Source organism: Urtica dioica, chromosome 5 (assembly GCF_054948205.1).
Source record: "Urtica dioica subsp. dioica isolate 48M chromosome 5, U.dioica_male_clone48M_v1_H2, whole genome shotgun sequence".
NCBI classification, from domain to species: Eukaryota; Viridiplantae; Streptophyta; class Magnoliopsida; order Rosales; family Urticaceae; genus Urtica; species Urtica dioica.
The window spans coordinates 27,035,395-27,042,858 of record NC_142760.1 but is presented as its reverse complement, the minus strand read 5'-3'; positions in this window follow the sequence as shown (position 1 = coordinate 27,042,858).

Below are 7,464 nucleotides of genomic sequence, written 5' to 3'. Positions count from 1 at the left end.
CGCTGGAAAAAGGGTTAACACGATCTACCAACTGGAAGACGACTACCCGTGTGATCAAAAAGACGCACGGCAACTCGGGGAATTAGACCCTCGCGACGATATCGAGAGGTTGAAAGTTGACACCCCCGATGATCTCACTTCGATCGTTCTCGACGAAGCTAAACTTGACCAGGTAGTAAAGATCGGTGCACAACTCCCTCTCGCCATCAAAACTCAACTCGCGTCCTTCCTTCGGGAGTTTAAGGATGTCTTTGCATGGACACATGCAGACATGCCCGGCATAGACCCCGATGTGATTGTACACCGATTGAATGACGATAAAACTATCGCTGAAAATGTACAAGCTAGACGTGCGTTCAACCCCGAACGGTACCTAGCAATAAACGAGGAAGTCGAAAAACTTCTCTCCGCTGGTTTCATCCGAGAAGCCAAGTACCCAAAGTGGGTGGCCAATGTGGTCATGGTCAAAAAGCCCAACGGGAAGTGGCGCATTTGCATAGATTACAAAGATCTTAACAAAGCCTGCCCGAAAGATTGCTTTCCACTCCCACGCATCGAACAACTGGTCGACGCCACGGCAGGACATGAACTCCTAAGTTTCATGGACGCCTACTCGGGCTATAACCAGATACGAATGCACAAGCCCAATCAGATCAAGACAACCTTTGTCACTGATCGCGGCCTCTACTGCTACAAGGTCATGCCTTTCGGCCTTAAGAATGCAGGAGCTACTTACCAACGATTGGTAAACCGGATCTTTGCCGACCTAATCGGCAAGACCATGGAAGTATACGTAGACGACATGCTCGTTAAAAGCCTGTTGACTACCAACCACGTAGACAACCTGAGGGAGATGTTCTTAATCCTCCGCCGGTACAAAATGAAGCTCAACCCCAACAAATGTGTGTTCGGGGTCGAGTCCGGGAAGTTCCTAGGCTACATAGTTAGCCGTCAAGGTATCGAAGCGAACCCCGAGAAAATCAAGGCACTCCTTGACATGAAGTCCCCGCGACGTGTCAAGGAAGTCCAAAGTCTGACCGGTCGGATTGCCGCCCTAGCGCGTTTTCTGGCCAAAGCAACCGACAAGTGTCAACCGTTCTTCAAAGCAACAATTAAGAAGACAGACGGCTTTGAATGGACGGACGAGTGCGAAAATGCCTTCCAAGAAATGAAGGCCTACTTCGGGACACCTCCGTTCCTCTCCAAGCCAAAAGAAGGCGAGACGCTTTACATATACCTCACCGTCTCCGAACGAGCTGTGAGCGCTGTGCTTATCCGTGAAGAAGACAGGGCTCAATGGCCCATCTTCTACATAAGCAAAGCCCTACTTGGCGCTGAAACGCGTTATACAGAGATAGAGAAGCTCTCTCTCGCTCTCCTCGTACCCGCCAAAAAGCTACGCCCCTACTTCCAGGCTCACCCAATCGTTGTCCGAACCGGACACCCAATCGGTAAGGCTCTTCAAAAGGGAACATCGACTCGCATGGCGGTCTGGTCCCAAGAATTGAGCGAGTACGGGATTGAGTTTCATCCGAGGCCGGCAATAAAGGCTCAAGCCTTAGCTGATTTCGTGGCAGAATTCTCCTACACTCCCGACATGGGAAGAGCAGAAGACGGCTCGACCGACGACTTGTCGGCTCGAAAGAGAAAGGTCGACCCTACGGGTCCCATCTGGGAACTACACGTAGACGGAGCATCTAATGCCCAAAGAGCAGGCGTCGGCGTGATTTTGACAAATCCCGACCAGGAAAAGCTACGCTACGCCCTCCACTACGGATTCCAGGCCTCCAACAATGAGGCCGAGTACGAAGCCCTCATCGTAGGGCTAGAGCTCGCTCAAAAGCTCAACATACGGAATTTACGAATACACTGTGACTCGCAGTTAATCGTAAATCGGGTTAAAGGCGACTACGTTGCCAAAGAACCTAACATGATCGCCTACTTGGCAAAGACAAACGCCAAGCTAGATGCCTTCTCCTGGTTCGAGATCATCCAGATCCCACGAGAAGAAAACTCCGAGGCTGATGCCTTAGCTCGCCTCGGATCCGGTATCACTGAAGACGGGTTGGGAACTATCCCAATCGAGTCTCTCTCGCGACCATCTGTCTCACGTGACGAGGTTGGAACGATTGAGAGCGCCGCTCATCCAACTTGGGTGACCCCGCTTACGGACTTCTTGCGAAGAGGGGTACTTCCCGAAGACCGCAAAGAAGCCGAAAGGCTAAAAGCCCTCGCATCCAAATATGTGTTGAGAGGCGAAGCCTTATACAAGCGCGGGTATTCAACCCCGCTGCTCCGATGTCTCAACAGCGTCGAGTCGACCAAGGTCCTCCGCGAGATCCACGAAGGCCTCTGCGGAAACCACGCCGCTGGAAGGTCCCTCGCGCTCAAAGCACTTCGACAAGGCTATTTCTGGCCAACGATGAAAAAAGACGCCTACGACTGGGCGAGAAAGTGCGACAAGTGTCAACGTTTCTCCAACGTTCCACGACAGCCGCCATCTCCCCTAAGTAGCATCGTTGTTCCACGACCCTTCGCAAAGTGGGGCGTAGACATTATCGGCAAGCTTCCCAAAGCTCCGAGGCAATACGAATACGCCATTGTCGCTATCGACTACTTCACCAAGTGTGTCGAAGCTGAGCCTCTGGCCAGGATCACCGAGGCCAACACCACGAACTTCATCTGGAAGTCAATAATATGCCGCCACGGCATCCCCGCGTCAATCGTGACCGATAACGGCGCGCAGTTCGACAACGCGAGGGTTAGAGAGATCTGCGCCCAACTAGGGATAAGCAAAACATTCTCATCCCCGCGACATCCACAGGCTAATGGCCAAGTGGAAGCCGTCAACAAGACGATTAAGAGCAACCTCAAGAAAAAGCTCGAAGCCAAAAAAGGCGCCTGGGCTGAAGAACTGCCTTTCATCCTATGGGCCTATCGTGGAAGTAGAAGTCCCTACCTATCGGGTTGACACTTTCGACGAAAAAGAAAATGATGAAGCCATGCGCCTCGAACTGGATCTAATCGACGAGAAAAGATCCGAGGCTCTCACCAGACTCGCTGCACAAAAGCGAAAGGTCGAGAGATACTACAACGCCAAAGTCAAAAGGCGGATCTTCGCCGTCGGCAGCCTTGTACTCAGACGCGTGTTCCAAAACACCCAAGTGCAAGGCGCCGGAGTCCTAGGCCCAAATTGGGAAGGACCGTATAGAGTCCGACAAGTCATACACGACGGGACCTACTACATCGAACACACGAACGGAACTCCAATCCGGCACCCGTGGAACGCCGAACACTTGAGGCAGTACCACCAGTGATCAAGTCCCCTCATTATTGCTCTGATTTCCCTTATTCAATAAAGGCCTATGTGCCACTGTTCAAGGATGTTCCCCGTTAGCAAAAATCAATAAAAAATAAAGTTTGCGGTCTTTTTTACCCACTTTATTAAAAAAAAAAAAGTTTTTAGTCATCACGACACGTCCTGTAAACTAAAAACTTGGGGGGCTAATGGGTCCTGCGACATACACTCAAGAATTCCTGCGACATACACTCCAGAATTCACGGCAAAAAAAAAAAGGTAAAAACCTTAAGCTCCCCACTTCCGGGATGAGGCTTAGGTCGACCTAACTCGGCGAGCTCGGTCGCTCACCAGAGCAAGCTCAACGAGGCCGGCATCGAGTCGAGCTTGCTCCTCGAGCCCAGTTCGCTCATCGAGTCGAGCTCGCTCCTCGGGTCGAGCTCAAGCTCGCTCCTCGAGTCGAGCTCGCTCCTCGAGCCAAGTTCGCTCCTCAAGTCGAACTCGCTCCTCAAGTCGAGCTCGCTCCTTGAGTCGAGCTCAAGTTCGCTCCTCGAGTCAAGCTCACTCCTCAAGTCGAGCTCGCTCCTTGAGTCGAGCTCAAGTTCGCTCTTCGAGTCGAGCTCGCTCCTCAAGTCGAGCTCGCTCCTCGAACCCAGTTCGCTCCTCAAGTCGAGCTCGCTCCTTGAGTCCAATTCGCTCCTCGAGTCGAGCTCGCTCCTCGAGTCGAGCTCGCTCCTTGAGTCGAGCTCAACTTCGCTCCTCGAGTCGAGCTCGCTCCTCGAGCCCAGTTCGCTCCTCAAGTCGAGCTCGCTCCTTGAGTCCAATTCGCTCCTCGAGCCCAGTTCGCTCCTCAAGTCGAGCTCAGGTTCGCTCTTCGAGTCGAGCTCGCTCCTCAAGTCGAGCTCGCTCCTCGAGCCCATTTCGCTCCTCAAGTCGAGCTCGCTCCTTGAGTCGAGCTCAAGTTCGCTCCTCAAGTCGAGCTCGCTCCTTGAGTCGAGCTCAAGTTCGCTCTTCGAGTCGAGCTCGCTCCTCAAGTCGAGCTCGCTCCTCGAACCCAGTTCGCTCCTCAAGTCGAGCTCGCTCCTTGAGTCAAGCTCAAGTTCGCTCTTCGAGTCGAGCTCTCTCCTCGAACCCAGTTCGCTCCTCAAGTCGAGCTCGCTCCTTGAGTCCAATTCGCTCCTCGAGTCGAGCTCGCTCCTCAAGTCGAGCTCGCTCCTTGAGTCGAGCTCAAGTTCGCTCTTCGAGTTGAGCTCGCTCCTCAAGTCGAGCTCGCTCCTCGAGCCCAGTTCGCTCCTCAAGTCGAGCTCGCTCCTTGAGTCGAGCTCAAGTTCGCTCCTCAAGTCGAGCTCGCTCCTTGAGTCCAGTTCGCTCCTCGAGTCGAGCTCGCTCCTCGAGACGAGCTCCGAGTCCGTCAAGCCGAGTGGTACTCCCCACACCGAATCTACGCCTCCTCGAGTCGAGCTCCGAGTCTACGAGTCGACTGATACTCCTCGTGCCGACTCTTCAAAAAAAAAAAAAAAAAAAAAACCTTAAGCCCCCCACTCATGGGAGACAAATGCTTAAGAAGCTCGGGCCCCCGATGGCCCATCAGACTTATGGGTCCGAGAAAAGACGTCGGCCTAACCCGGCGCAACCCGCATCCGCTTGCTCCAGGGCAAGCGGGCCCAAAAAGACGTCGGCCTAACCCGACGCACCCGCGTTCGCTCACTCCAGGGTGAGCGGGCCCAAAAGACCTCGGCCTAACCCGACGCACAAGGCCTAAGTCCCCCACGGGGATACAGACTTAGGAAGCTCGGACCCCGACGGCCCTTCGTGCATAGGGGTTCGAGTAAAACGTCGGTCTTCCCGGCGTGCCGTAAGACGCGTAAAGGCGCAGGTGAAAGACGTCTTCCGAGACGCATGTAAGTCGCGTAAAGGCGCTGCCTCAAACCCGAAAAAAGGCCAAATTTGAGCCAAACTAAGGTTCGCTAGCTTCATGGCACGAACACCAAAAGACGCCGGCCTAACCCGGCGCATGTGGTTTGAGTAAAAGACGCCGGCCTAACCCGGCGCAACCGCGTTCGCTCACCCCAGGGTGAGCGAGCCCAAAAGACGTCGGCCTAACCCGACCCACCCGCGTTCGCTCACTCCAGGGTAAGCGAGCCCAAAAGATGTCGGCCTAACCCGACGCACCCGCATTCGCTCACTCCAGGGTGAGCGAGCCCAAAAGACGTCGGCCTAACCCGACGCACCCGCGTTCGCTCACTCCAGGGTGAGCGAGCCCAAAAGACGTCGGCCTAACCCAACGCACCCGCATTCGCTCACTCTAGGGCGAGCGAGCTCCAAAAAAGACGCCGGCCTAACCCGGCGCACCTATGTTCCGACGCCCAATGGCGTGAACACTAAAAAGACGCCGGCCTAACCCGGCGCACCTACGTTCCGACGCTCAAGGACGCGAACACCAAAAAAGACGCCGGTAACACCCGCCTGGAAGAAAGCGATGTCGCCCTTCGACACCACGCCCTTCCACCAGGATAATGGGGATCCCTCGAGGTGGCGGAAACAATCCCCTCGAGCCTCTATCACCTCCAGCTCCACAGCCGAGTTCGCCCTCTTGGGTTCGGAACGCTCGTCGGGAGGTGCCGATGTCGAAACCCTCTTTAAAGAAGCCCGAGACTCCGGTTCGACTAGACCGGCGGTCTCGACGCGCTCTCCCTTCGCCTTGCGGTCAGCGACCTTAGAGCGAATCTCCGCCATCGACTCGGGGTCCCGAGAAGCGAGAGCCAACCTCCTAGCTCGCCTCTTCGCAGCTACGCAAGGCAAAGTAACGAAAGTCAAGTTCTGCCGAACATAAAATTTTTACAAAACCGTAAAAGTTACCTCGAGAAGCAGGAGCGGCTGGCTGAACCACGGGACTCGGGGGCCTGCTCGCCCGGAGCGCCTCCTCGGTGCCCGGAGCAAAGGGCGGGAACCACCCAATGAGCGCCATCAACTCGGGGGAACGGAACCGCTCGCCAGCCTTGCGGGCTTCCGACATCCCCGATATTTCTCTCACAAAGGGGAGCTCCGCTGCCCCCTCATCCGCTGGAAATTCGGCCAGACGACCGAAGCGAAGGGGCGCCTCGCCAAAAGCGTCCGAGGTGACCCACACCCATGCCCAGCGGCTAGGCGGGTCACAATCTTCGACCAGCCTCACATTGCCCCGAGCACGGGCCATATGAAATCCCGGCTGCCCCGACGCCGGGAAGACGGCGACCAGGTTACAGAAGTCGTCCACGGTCATGGCACGCTGCGTCTGGCAGTGCCACTCCATGAAACATGTAGCCAACAGGCGATAGAACGCCGGGCTCATCTGACATGCATGGACCCCTAGTCGGGTCAGGATCTGCTAGACGATCGTGGGAAACGGGAGACGCAACCCGCAGACAAGACTCCCGATCGTCACGGCCGCATACCCGTCCCTGGGGCGAGAGGGCCTGTCCTCGGGAGCGGGTCTAAGCAATCCCACCAAGGGAAGGATGTTATACGTCTCCCAAAGCGTGCTGAAGACTCGGGAAGTGAGCGTGCTCGCAGCATCAATTCCCTTGCAGTCTAAGTCGACGGGGCGACAGAGTCGCCTACTCCGTACATACGAGTCCTCTCCAGCGATCGGGCATAAGTGTAGCCCGAAGCCTCCGCGGACTCGAGGGCCGGCCATGCCGTCGCCAGCACCTTGCCATTATGTTTCTCCTTCCCCCTCGCGGGAGGAGCCTCCGAGTCCTCTTCAGGGCCCTCCGAGCCCGACCCTTGGGGATCGTCGGAGTAAATCTCGTCCAAGAAAGATTCGGACGGCACTATCTCAAGCTCAACACCCGAGGCGTCCAAGTTAGACGCCCGGGGGAGCTCGGCGCTCACCGCCGCTTCACCCCGCTGCTTGAGCAGGGGGGCGTCAAAGGACGCCTCGCGGGAGACCAGGTTGATCACCAACCTTGACGAACGCGGGTCCTTGGACCCTTCGTCCTCCCCTTCGGGGCCGCACCTAGCAGGTGGGCTGCTCCCGGGCCCCGCCAGCTCGGCGATCGCCGCGGCGTCGGTCTCCAACTCCGCGAGCCATTTGTCGGCCGCACCAGAGTCTTCCTCGACAAAGATGGGAATCCCGTCGAGTTCCTGAAAGCGACCCTTGGCCGCCCCCCCAAAATTTGGGAGAG